Source organism: Oncorhynchus tshawytscha, linkage group LG10 (genome assembly GCF_018296145.1).
Source record: "Oncorhynchus tshawytscha isolate Ot180627B linkage group LG10, Otsh_v2.0, whole genome shotgun sequence".
NCBI classification, from domain to species: Eukaryota; Metazoa; Chordata; class Actinopteri; order Salmoniformes; family Salmonidae; genus Oncorhynchus; species Oncorhynchus tshawytscha.
This window is the reverse complement of record NC_056438.1, coordinates 38135964-38149802: the sequence shown is the minus strand read 5'-3', so window position 1 is coordinate 38149802 and position 13839 is coordinate 38135964. Positions and strand designations below refer to the sequence as shown.

The window sequence follows — 13839 nt, the reverse complement described above, 5'->3', positions numbered from 1 at the left end:
TGCCAGTGCGGCAGTATTGCATGACGATTGCAAAGTAACGTGCATTGGACACTAGTGCCGCCTTAGTGCCAGCCGAAAATAGAGCCCATAGTATATAATTATAAATTTTACACCAAATGCAGAATAAATTTGGCTAAACGTTAGGCTCTGTCTTGGATATGGTCACATCAAGGTATCTTGAATCGGTTTGAGGGTATGCCAATTCTGGCTGCATTAAATAGCATTGTCAGTTTGTATTGCAGTCATGATTTCTTGGCAGACAGGGTGTTGTGTGACAGATGGTGCTCACAGTATAGAGACTGGGGATGAGGAAATGTTGCATTGCTGTTATATCTGAAGCATGACCGTAGTGGGCATAAAACATACACTACCTTTTCAAAAGTTTGGGGTCACTTAGAAATGTCCTTGTTTTTCAAAGAAAAGCATGGTTTTTGTCCATTAAAATATCAAATTGATCAGAAATACAGTGTACACATTGTTAATGTTGTAAATGACTATTGTAGCTGGAAACGGCCGATTTTTTATTGAATATCTACATAGGCATACAGAGGCCCATTATCAGCAACCATCACTCCTGTGTACCAATGGCACGCTGTGTTAGCTAATCCAAGTTTATCAGTTTAAAAGGCTAATTGATCATTAGAAGACCTTTTTGCAATTATTTTAGCACAGGTGAAAACTGTTGATCTGATTAAAGAAGTAATAAAACTGGCGTTCTTTAGACTAGTTGAGGAGCTGGAGCACCAGCATTTGTGGGTTCGATTACAGGCTCAAAATGGCCAGAAACAAAGGATTTTCTTCTGAAACTCATCAGTCAATTATTGTTCTGAGAAATGAAGGCTATTCCATGTGAGAAATTGAAGATCTCGTACAATTCTGTGTACTACTCCCTTCACAGAACAGCGCAAACTGGCACTAACCACAATATAAAGAGTGGGAGGCCCCGGTGCACAACTGAGCAAGAGGACAAGTACATTAGAGTGTCTAGTTTGAGAAACAGATGCCTCACAAGTCCTGAACTGGCAGCTTCCAGCTACACTAGTCATTTACAACATTAACAATGTCAACACTGTATTTCTGATCAATTTGATGTATTTTTAAATGGTCCAAAAAAAGTGTTTCTTTCAAAAACAAAAACATTTCTAAGTGACCCCAAACTTTTGAAATGGTAGTGTATATGTTTTCATTTAGACATTTTGCAGGAGAAGGGAATCATATTGCCTATAGGCTACCATAAGTGCAGGATACTATTTGTTCAATTGTTTGTTTTTTCTAGATCGAGAAACATAAACATTATATGATTAAATACTCCCTATGACTCCTAGTAAATTCTAAGGAACCCATCCTATTAACTGTAAAATGGTCTAATGTAGTAGTCAAAGGGCCATTTTATATTATTTCAACATTGGTTTGGGGTTTTTGTTTGTTCTTTATTTTGTCAATCTAAATTAATATACTTACATTCTGCCTATTAGCATGAATCCCAGCCAAAAGCTAATTAGAGGTTTAGTGGGTGTGGCTAGAGTTAGCAGTGAGGGCAATGTCCTGAGCACCTGTCTATGTTCCTACTACATTCTCTGTACCCTCTGTCCAAGTGTGCTAACTGCTTGGTTTTCAATTAAAACAGAAACCGTATTATGTGAACGTGAAACACATAATCCCATTCATTGGCAGTTCAACAAAGAAGCCATGTGTTTTAAATTTTCTGCTTCCACCCGTGGAATTGGATCCCCCAAATAAGACATACCATTGCACCCTACCGGTAACATCAAGACCCCCAAAATAAATAAGATCATATGCAGCTAGCCATAAGCTTACAGCAACACCATTCCTGTATTCGTAATCATTTAGTCTACTTTGCAACGGTTTCACAATTTATCAATAACGTTCTCCGTAACAGTTACAGAAATGTTTTTCTTGCTGTGAATATGATAGGTGGTTGTTTATCTACCTTAGTTAAATGCACTGACTAAGTCGCTCTGGATACATTTCTGCTAAAAGCCTAAAATGTAAATGTACTCTTTCAAAGCATGCTGAGTATTATTCTAAATGAACTCACCCCCAAACAAGACCATATTTGGTCTGCCCGGACTGGGCCAAATCTGAACCAATCATAGATTAAGTACAATACAGCACAGTACAGTAGAGCAAAGTTGCATTTAGTTCAGCACAATACAGTAGAGTAGGCCTACAGTAGAGTTTACTTCATAGAGTACAGTCAAGTAGAGTAGAGTACAGTACATTATACTGAACTTTACTATACTCACACTTAATTTACTGTATGAACATTACTGTTCTGTACAGAGCCCAGTTTCCCCGATAGCGATGGATCTTAGGTTTACGAGTGTTTTAACAATGCATCGTTCCTACAATGACTGAATATGTAACATACATTTCCCAAAACATCACACAGATAGAATGGTCACTAAGTGCATCGTTGGAGCATATGTCGATACTGACAGGATCTCGCTTCAGTGTTCTCAATTCAAATCTTACCTAAACATTAGAATTATTTCAAAATACTGATGACAGATCAGCTCCTAGAGAAATATTTCCACAACAGCTGCAAATATTGACGTGGCTTATTCTAATGCTTACCCAATAAAAAAGCATTAAATCACAGTTTTGGTACGTTAGGCTACACCTCATTAAATATATTGAGACAAATTACAGACAGTAGCCTAGCCTACAAATAACAAAACAGAACTCGACTGAACATGAAATGTATTTTAATATAATTCAAATAGCCTACTGTTTATTTTAATGCAGTCGTCTCAGTTTTCATTTAAAGCATATTTTTTTATACTTGTTTGTATCAATTGCAAAGACATTGGCAACTTTGTATTTGCAGTCAACTTTGTTCTGAAGTAATCTGCGGTCACAGATAGAAAAATAAATCAAGTGACACAGGAGGGTAAAACAGCATATAACAATGCGCTGCGCATCAAGTGGTCTGAGGCAGGCATTCGATTGCGTTCATTTTCAAGTGCAAAGTTAACACTGGTTCTGGGAAACAGCTCGGAGATTTAACGATGATCCTACGAAGGTTCTAATGATGAACTTGACATGCTTTTGGGAAACCGGGCCCTGAACCATAGCCCTTATATCAGTGTGAATGCTATTGTAAGTAATAGGGGGGAGACTGAGGAGTATTTCTGTCTGTAATGGCCTTGATTTGGCCCAAACATAGACGTTTATGTTTCACAAGTTTGGACAGCACAGTAGATCACAGCAGAGTACTATAGTGAAGCACCAGACGGCTGTGGAGTTTGAAATTAAGGCCAGTCCCAATCGGTGAAAAAAGGGATTACTTTGGACGTTGAAATCAAAGCCGGGGCGGACGGACCAAATTTCAAAGTCCATGGACTTTGGATGGTGCTCACTAGGCTATATCTTAGTTTATGGGATGAGTTATTCAGCCATAATTTCATAGCAGCATCGAATAGACACCAGGTTGCCTCCAATTTATAGCCAATTCCCCTCCTGCAGATGTAATGATGATACCCAAATGATGAGTTAAAATGATATGCATCCATAGCAGAGCAGTTACTGAAATGCATTATGCTGCTTCTTGACAGGTGGCTTAAGTATAGGCGACAGTGTAGCTTGATGCAGAAACCAAAATTGCATTGCCTACAAACATGCATTAAAGGAAACCGAACCCTAGCTATTTTAATTGTCATTGAATAATAGCCAAATGTTCAGGTCATACATTTGATAATATAATATGTCAATTCGAAATGTCTCATTCCCGCCCTAATCACTGTCGTAAAAAAGAGAACCCGTGCACATTCTCACATCTCTCGATTTTCGAAATAAAGTAGTATTTTAGGCTATCGATGAGGATACCGATCTACGTGACACGCGACAGGCAATTGATAAGCAAGGTAGAATATCATGCATCCAGCAATCCACACCCTAAAAGCAATGCGCATGCGTCCCAACCAAACAAAGGACTTGGCATTACTAATCGAAGTTTGACTCCAACCCAATAGTATTTGAGATGTAATTGCAACGATGGACACTAAAAATGATAACGATATTTTACTTATTATTTAACCGAATCAGATATGATGCTAAATATTTTAATGATGCTAAAGAGTCTTGCGAAAGGATAGGCACTCTAGTAGCCTACACCCCCTTCTCATCACACATGCCATGCAAGAACTGAGCAGCTCCTATTTGTGCACATTCAGATGAAATATGATATTAATAAATCAGTCACCTATGACATAATTCGGTCGCGTTCAGATTTGATGATAAAACTGTGTGTGTTACATGTAGCACAGCTAATGTGTCACACCTCCATACACAAAGAGGTGGGGCAAATAATCTTATTTCTGGAATTACTATAATTTCCATTTGGAGAGATGTTCCACAATCTCTATAAAATGTGGAGTTTGTCCATTTGGTTAGCCTAAATTGTGATCTTTGTGCATCATTAGCACACAATGTTTGTAATCAGTCATATTTACTTTTAAAGAGCTCATACATTAATAAACTACACTATCATCAAGACATGTAAAACACTTGTATGGAGGAAAAGGTCCATACTCCACCAGACATTGTGCACGAGAAAGAGAACACACCCCTTTATCGTGACATTTTGTCGGTAGAATTGCATAGAAGGGAAAACGGACTAATTATGACATTTCCATTGCAAACAAGGTTACTCATACATTTTTAGGATTTGTCCACGTAATCATTGTCAAGTCCATTTGCTCAGAAGTGCTCCCTTTTTTGTCAAATACACCCCATTATCCAACGTGCGCTCTAGCTATCCAAATGGATAGGTGAAAAGCAAAAATCTTACACACCAGGAAAATAAAACGGTTTGAAAAAGCGAACTTGAGCAATTGTTAATGATTTTCAAAAATAAATATTCAATGGAGTGATTCTTACCGTTGACAGTGAAGTTACAAAGCCCTCCTTTCAGTAAGTGTAGTTTATCAAGCGGCTTCGCCTGTGCGCGTGGTAGCTTGTGCCTATTATGGTAGTGTTCTGCGTGGCTCACTCTGCATTTCTCTGGCGCCACGCACGCGTACACGCACGCACACGGTTCACTCCATTCTAGCGATCATTTGGGCGCGCGACGCTGCTTAGAAGTGGAGGGCTGATCTACAAATGCCTAAAGGGGCTTTCACATGGGCCACGATAGGCATTTGATTATGTGTAGAGATCATCGGTCCCGGTTGTTATCAGCTCGAATGTTCTCGTTAAAACATTGGTTGATTGGTTTACAAGATGCACTCTGCTCATTGGTCAAACATGCACAGCACCTGCTCTTGACTTCACCTAATTTCATACTTTGGAGCCTAGAGTGCTAATCCATTAGACGCTCCTCACAGGCATGAGCAACACAAACCACACTGCTTGTAAAACTGCTTGCGTTTTTTTGCAGCCCTCTGCCCTAATCCCAATGATGTCTGTGAAACCGTTGCCCTTACAGCTGCCCTTAAGGAGCTTACAAAGCCGCTTACACAGCCCCCTTAAAGGCGAGTTTACACATCTTATACAATTATCATCTTTCATTCATCAAATCAAATGTTATTGGTCACATACACATATTTAGCAGATGTTATTGTAGGTGTAGCGAAATGCTTGCGTTCCTAGCTCCAACAATGCAGTACTATCTAACAATTCACAACAATACACACAAATCTAAAGTAAAGAATGGAGTTAAGAAATGTATAAATATTAGGAAAAGCAATGTCGGAGTGGCATTGACTAAAATACAGTAGAATATAACACAGTATATGCATATGAAATGAGTAAAGCAGTATGTATTAAAGTGACTAGTGATTCCATGTATATAGGGCAGTAGCCTCTAAGGTGCAGGGTTGAGTAACCAGGTGGTAGCCAGCTAATGATGGCTATTTAACAGTCTGATGGCCTTGAGATAGAAACTGTTTTTCAGTCTCTCGGTCCCTGTAAACATTTGTGAGGGTCTTAGGGGCCAAGCCAAAATTCTTCAGCCTCCTAAGGTTGAAGAGGCGCTGTTGCGCCTTCTTCACCATACTGTCTGTGTGGGTGGACCATTTCAAATAATCTGTGATGTGTACGCCAAGGAACTTGAAGCTTTTCATCTTCTCCACTGTGATCCCGCTGATGTGGATAGGGGCGTGCTCTCTCTGCTGTTTTCTGAAGTCCACAGCCAGTTATTTCGTTTTGTTGACATTGAGGGAAACGTTACTTCCCTGGCACCACTCCGCCAGGGCCCTCACCTCCACCCTGTAGGCTGTCTCGTCGTTGTTGGTAATCGGGCCTACAACTGTTGTGTCGTCTGCAAAGTTGATGATTGAGGTAGAGGCATGCGTGGCCAAGCAGTCATGGGTGAACAAGGAGTATAGGAGGGGGCTGAGCACACACCCTTGTGGGGCCCCTGTGTTGAGGATCCTACCTTCACCACCTGTGGGCGGCCCATCAAGAAGTCCAGGACCCAGTTGCACAGAGCGGGGTTCAGACCCAGGGACCCAAGCTTAATGATGAGCTTGGAGGTTACTATTGTGTTGAAGGCTGAGCTATAGTCAATAAACAGCATTCTTACATAATGTATTCCTCTTGTCCTGATGGGATAGGACAGTGTCCAGTGCGATGGCAATTGCATCATCTGCGGAATGCAAATTGAAGTGGGTCTAGGGTGTCAGGTAAGGTAGAGGTGATATGATCCTTAATGATATGATTCTCAAAGTACTTCATGATGACAGAAGTGAGTGCTACGGAGCCATAGTAATTTAGTTCAGTTACCTTTTCTTTCTTCGGTACAGGAACAATGGTGGACATCTTGTGTCCTCAACGTGGCTGGTTATCCCTTTGTAATCAGTGATTGTCTGTAAGCCCTGCCACATACACTACCGATGAAAAGTTTTAGAACACCTACTCATTCAAGGGTTTTTCTTTATTTTTTACTATTTTCTACATTGTGCAATAATAGTGAAGAAATAAAAACTATGAAATACCACATTTGGAATCACGTAGTAACAAAAAAAAAGTTAAACAAATCAAAATATATTTTATATTTGAGATTCTTCAAATAGACACCTTGTGCCTTGATGACAGCTTTAACATTCTTGGCATTCTCTAAACCAGCTTCATGAGGTAGTCACCTGAAATGCATTTCAATTAACAGGTATACCTTCTTAAAGTTCATTTGTGGAATTTCTTTCCTTCGGATATGAATATTTTTCAAATTTTCGCCTGTGATGACATACCCAACTCTACCTGCCTGTAGCTCAGGACCTGAAGCAAGGATATGCATATTCTTGATACCATTTGAAAGGAAACACTTTAAAGTTTGTGGAAATGTGAAATGAATGTAGCAGAATATAACACAGATATGGTAAAAGATAATACAAAGAAAAAAACATTTTTTCTATTTTTTGTACCATCATCTTTGAAATGCAAGATAAAGGACATAATGTCGTATTCCAGCCCAGGTACAATTTAGATGTTGGTCACTAGATGGCAGCAGTGTACAGTTGAAGTCAGAAGTTTACATACACATTAGCCAAGTACATTTAAACTCAGTTTTTCACAATTCCTGACATTTAATTTCAGTAGAAATTATCTGTCTTAGGTCAGTTAGGATCCCCACTTTATTTAATAATGTGAATTGTCAGAATAATAATAGAGAGAATTATTTATTTCAGCTTTTCTTTCTTTCATCGCATTCCCAGTGGGTCAGAAGTTTACATACACTCAATTAGTATTTGGTAGCATTGCCTTTAAATTGTTTAACTTGGGTCAAATGTTTCGGGTAGCCTTCCACAAGCTTGCCACAATAAGTTGGGTGAATTTTTGCCCATTCCTCCTGACAAAGCTGGTGTAACTGAGTCAGGTTTGTAGACATCCAGAGGACATTTCTCCAAAAAGTACAATCTTTGTCCCCGTATGCAGTTGCAAACCGTAGTCTGGCTTTTTTGGGGGCGGTTTTGAAGCGGCGGCTTCTTCCTTGCTGAGCAGCATTTCAGGTTATGTTGATATAGGATTCGTTTTACTGTGGATATAGATAATTTTATACCTCATCTTTAGGAGACAGAATGTGTCTCCTTCTTTTGCCTATCAGAAGCTTGTAAAGCCATGACATCATTTTCTGGAATTTTCTAAACTGTTTAAAGGCACAGTCAACTTAGTGTATGTAAACGTCTGACCTACTGGAATTGTGATACAGTGAGTTATAAGAGAAAATAATCTGTCTGTAAACAATTGTTGGAAAAATTACTTGTGTCATGCACAAAGTAGATGTCCTAATCGACTAGCCAAAACTATTGTTTGTTAACAGGAAATTTGTGAAGTGGTTGAAAAACTAGTTTTAATGACTCCAACCTAAGTGTATGTAAACTTCCGATTTCAGCTGTATGTGCAAAGTTTTAGGCTGATCCAATGAACCATTGCATTTCTGTTCAATTTTTTTTATCAAGACTGCCCAAATGTTCCTAATTGGTTTATTAATAACTTTTCAAACAATAGCATGACGTTATTTCACAGTAATAGCAACTGTAAATTGGACAGTGCAGTTAGATTAACAAGAATTTAAGCTTTCTGCCAATATCAGATGTGTCTATGTCCTGGGAAATGTTCTTGTTACTTACAACCTCATGCTAATCGCATTAGCCTATGTTAGCTCAACTGTCCCACGGGGGACCCACCGATCCTGTATAGGTAAGTTAGCTCCCATGCCAATTCCAAGTCTTTCTAAACTAATATCTGACTTTAACTGGATAGAGCAACATGCTTTGTGACATTATGTTAGCTATCTATCCCCAGTTAGATAATGTGTTTTCACTTATTGTATCTGCATACTGCATGTTGCGTTCTCCATGGTGCACTCTTACGTTCGGGAGCTGGCTGTTCGTTCTAAATAGTAGAATCTGTTCAAAACAGACTTGTCATGCAAAAGTGAAAACGGTGTATTTATGCTGTTGTTCAAATGCAAAGCACTATATATATCTTCTCAAGGTACCTACCGGTAGTTCAAAAACTTACCACTATAGTTCTGTCATGCGGCACCTCACACCCTGAGTTTTCAATCAATAAGCGGCCGCTGCCCAAGACCTTACTCTGCGAATTAGATGTCATTTATAACAATCTTTGCAGATTAATTGTTGTATGCCATTATAAGACTCATCGTTACACAATGTATGAATCACTAAATTGGTTGTCACTCCCTGTCACACCCTGACCTTAGAGATCCTTTTAATGTCTCTATTTTGGTTTGGTCAGGGCGTGAGTTTGGGTAGGCATTCTATGTTTTGTGTTCTATGTTTTCCATTTCTTTGTGGTTGGCCGGCTGAAATCAACACCAATGAGCAATGGAGAGGAACCACTATCACCGCTCGGCCATCTTGAGTTCAATGAACCAGTCAATTGGGCATTTCTGCAGTATATTAGAGCCTGTCCAATTTGTGATGTTAAATGCCCATTGTAATACATTGGAAATGGACAGTGTACATTTGTACTTTTCCAATATGTATACAAACGTATACATGGTATGTATAATGAGAGATTTACCATCACCAAATGGACAGGCTGAAATCAACACCAACGAGCAATTGGACAGTGCCCATTACACATATGCTATATTGCTATGATTATATATGGCAAATGGACAAAAGATAGGCCTTATGGACAAACTCAAATAAAATAAAACAAACGTATACGTGGTATGTATAATTGACCCCAAAAAATTCACCCCCTGAGACCTAACTTTGGGACCATTTCCCATTTGAAATCCTACGGTGGAGCGCGCTTGCCACCTTTGGGATTTTGGAGTATGACACTTGGCATTTGCCATGTTCCGCTTGCAATATGTTTTTAATGAGCTGCCGTCCATTTGAGTGGTATTTGCGATTGTGCATATGGTTCGCCCAATGCCAATAAGATGCCTTTCATTTTTGTCCATTTCATGGGGGTCTTCCCTTACTAGCTACACTGCCTTAAGAAAGTATTCACACCACTTGACTTTTTCCACATTTTCTTCTGTTACAACCTGAATTTAAAATTGATTAAATTGAGATTTTGTGTCACCAGCCTACACACAATACAAATGTGGAAAAAAAATATATATATATCCACATTTGTATATATATTACAAATTAATAAAAAATGAAAAGCTGAAATGTCTTGAGTCAATAATTATTCAACCCCTTTGTTATTGCAAGCCTAAATAAGTCCATGAGTCACATCATAAGTTGCATGGACAGACGGTGTGCAATAATAGTGTTTAACATGATTTTCATTTCATTTCTGTACTCTGCACATGCAATTATGTGTAAGGTCCCGCAGTCGAGCAGTGAATTTCAAACACTGATTCAACCACAAAGACCAGGGAGGTTTTCCAATCCTCTCAAAGAAGGGCGCCTATTGGCAGGTAGATTGGTAAAAAAAATGTATATATATATATATATATATACATACATTGAATATACCTTTGAGCATGGTGAAGCTATTAAGTATACTTTGGATGTTGTATCAATGCACCCAGTCACTACAAAGATACAGGCATCCTTCCTACCTCAGTTGCCAGGGAGGAAGGAAACCGCTCAGGGATTTCACCCTGAGGCCAATGATGACTTTAAAATAGTTTTTAATCCACAATACTAACCTAAATGACAGAGTGAAAAGAATGAAGCCTGTACAGAATAAAACCAAAGTAAACCTACAAATAATAACTTAAAACACAAGGCTAAATATACACTGGAGTTGATTACTAAGAAGATGTTGAATGTTCCTGAGTGGCCTAGTTACAGTTTTGGCAGAGCTTGAAGAATTCTAAAAATAATCATGTACAAATATTGTACATTCCAGGTATGCAAAGCTCTTAGACACTTGCCCAGAAAGACTCACAACTGTAATCGCTGCCAAAGGTGATTTTAACATGTAATCAAGATACGTAAGATATAAACTTACGTAATCAAGATATCTTAGTGTTTCCTTTTTCTTTTCTCTTTTTTGTACAAATGCCATCTGTACCTGATCTAGTCTCATGTGTGGAGGAAGTAAGTTGTCTGGCGCGAAAGACTAGGAGACAAGAGCAGACCCAGATGATCTGAATGAATGCACATTTAATCCCCCCAGGACGGTCCATTTACTTTGTGGTGTTAAAATATATGCTATGAAATCCCGCGATTTCATTGGTGCCGTTCCCCCTGATAGCAAATAGCTGGCAGAGCAATCCAATGGCCTATGAGCCCATGGAGGTGGAGCTATCTGGAGGTCACTGAGGGGCAGAGTAGTAACTAAGTAAACAGCTTGTTTTTAACAACATATCTTTGAAACATGAACATTTACACATTTTCCACACTTTTATGAGCATTTAAAACATAATCCATTAATTATATAATAACTATATTTTTTTTAGTAAAAATTGTTTTACTCTACCAATGACGAGTGGAGTGCCCTAATGGTGAGCCACCGCTGGGTCTTGGATGTGTTTTGATAGATGACGTTACCATAGTCCAGGAAGCAGCAGTTGGGTTACTAAGGTCTTTCTAATGGATACAGTAAAACAATTCTTAGATCTGTATAGTAACCTAAGCTTACAGTTCATTGTTTTTCTGATATATTCAAAATCTTTTCCAAAAAGATCATTCAAAATCTATCCTCAAACACAATCAAACAATCAGCATTGTTCCATCACTTTTATGAGTTTTGAAATTGCCAGCTGTGGAGTTTATTCTATGCTGTGTACCAAACAGCATGATAAAGGACTTTGCTGGATTTAAAACTTAATGATTTGTTAGAAAACATTTTTGTAAAGTGATAAAATCATCTTGGAGAGATTTTTTAAACTAAAATATGTGAACCTGACTGTATCATCAGCTTTTAAGTGAACATGTACACTACCGTTCAAAAGTTTGGGGTCACTTAGAAATGTCCTTGTTTTTGAAAGAAAAGTAATTTTGTTGTAAATGTTGTAAATTACTATTGTAGCTAGAAACGGGTGCTTTTTTTATGGAATATCTACATATGCGTACAGAGGACCATTATCAGCAACCATCACTCCTGTGTTCCAATGGCACGTTGTGTTAGCTAATTCAAGTTGATCATTTTAAAAGGCTAATTGATCATTAGAAAACCCTTTTGCAATTATGTTAGCAAGGCTGAAAACTGTCCTGCTGATTAAAGAAGCAATAAAACTGTCCTTCTTTAGACTAGTTGAGTATCTGGACCATCAGCATTTGTGGGTTCGATTACTGGCTCAACATGACCAGAAATAAAGATCTTTCTTCTGAAACTTGTCAGTCTATTATTGTTCTGAGAAATTAGGGCTATTCCATGTGAGAAATTGCCAAGAAACTGAAGATCTCGCTGTGCACTACTCCTTTCACAGAACAGCGCATACTGGCTCCAACCACAATAGAAAGAGGACTGGGAGGCCCTCGTGCACAACTGAGTAAGAGGACAAGTACATTAGAGTGTCTAGTTTGAGAAACAGACGCCTCACAAGTCCTCAACTGGCAGCTTCATTAAATAGTACCCGCAAAACCCTAGTCTCAACGTCAACAGTGAAGAGGCGACTCCGGGATGCTGCCTTCTAGGCAGAGTTCAAAGAAAAAGTCATATCTCAGACTGGCCAATAAAAACAAATGATTAAGATGGGCAAAAGAACACAGACACTGGACAGAGGAACTGAGAGTCGCCTCTTCACTGTTGACATTGAGACTGGTATTTTGCGTGTACTATTCACCTAATCTGCGAAGGCCTGATTCAAGCAGTCTCCTCTGAACAGTTGATGTTGAGATGTGTCTGTTACTTGAACTCTATGAAGCATTTGTTTGGGCTGCAATTTCTGTGGCTGGTAAGGCTAATGAACTTATCCTCTGCAGCAGAGGAAGCTCTGGGTTTTGCTTTCATGCAGCGGTTCTCATGAGAGCCAGTTTTATCATAGGGCTTGATGGTTTTTGCAACTGCACGTTATTGAAATGTTTTCCGAATTGACTCACCTTCATGTCTTAAAGTAATGATGGACTGTCGTTTGTCTTTGCTTATTTGAGCTGTTTTTGCCATAATATGAACTTGGTATTTTACCAAATAGGGCTATCTTCTGTATACCACCCCAACCTTGTCACAACACAACTGATTGACACAAACGCATTAAGACAAAAAAAGTGTTAAACAAATCTAGCGTTAAACATATCCAAATATATTTTATATTTGAGATTCTTCAAAGTAGCCACCCTTGGCCTTGATGACAGCTTTACACACTCTTGGTATTCTCTCAACGAGGTCCATGAGATAGTCACCTGGAATGCATTTCAATTAACAGGTGTGCCTTGTTAAAAGTTCATTTGTGGAAATTCTTTCCTTCTTAATGTGTTTCATCCAATCAGTTGTGTTGTGACAAGGTAGGGGTGGTATACAGAAGATAGCCCTATTTTGTAAAAGACCAAGTTCATATTATGGCAAGAACAGCTCAAATAAGCAAAGAGAGACGCCGAGTAGCTGAACAGATGATCTCCGCATGTGTGGTTCCCACCGTGAAGCATTGATGAGGTGTGATTGTATGGGGGTGCTTTGCTGGTGACACTGTCTGTGATTTATTTAGAATTCAAGGCACACTTAGCCAGCATGGCTACCACAGAATTCTGCAGCGATATGCTATCCCATCTGATTTTGCGCTTAGTGGGACTATTATTTGATTTTCAACAGGACAATGACCCAACACACTTCCAGGGTGTGTGAGGGCTATTTGACCAAGAAGGAGAGCGATGGAGTGCTGCATCAGATGACCTGGTCTCCACAGTCACCTGACCTCAACCCAATTGAGATGGTTTGGGATGAGTTGGACCACAGAGTGAAGGAAAAGCAACCAACAAGTGCTCAGCATATGTGGGAACT

General features: G+C 39.1%; 1 protein-coding gene across 1 annotated transcript in view; it reads right to left on the bottom strand.

The window, feature by feature from the left end:
• Window positions 1-5151, bottom strand: part of basp1 (brain abundant, membrane attached signal protein 1) — a 59193-nt gene extending 54042 nt beyond the window's left edge. Inside the window, exon 1 of the mRNA XM_024419925.2 lies at window positions 4903-5151. The gene's annotated coding sequence lies outside the window, so the exon portion shown is untranslated. The remainder of the gene's footprint in view (window positions 1-4902) is intronic.
• Window positions 5152-13839: the final 8688 nt, after the last annotated feature.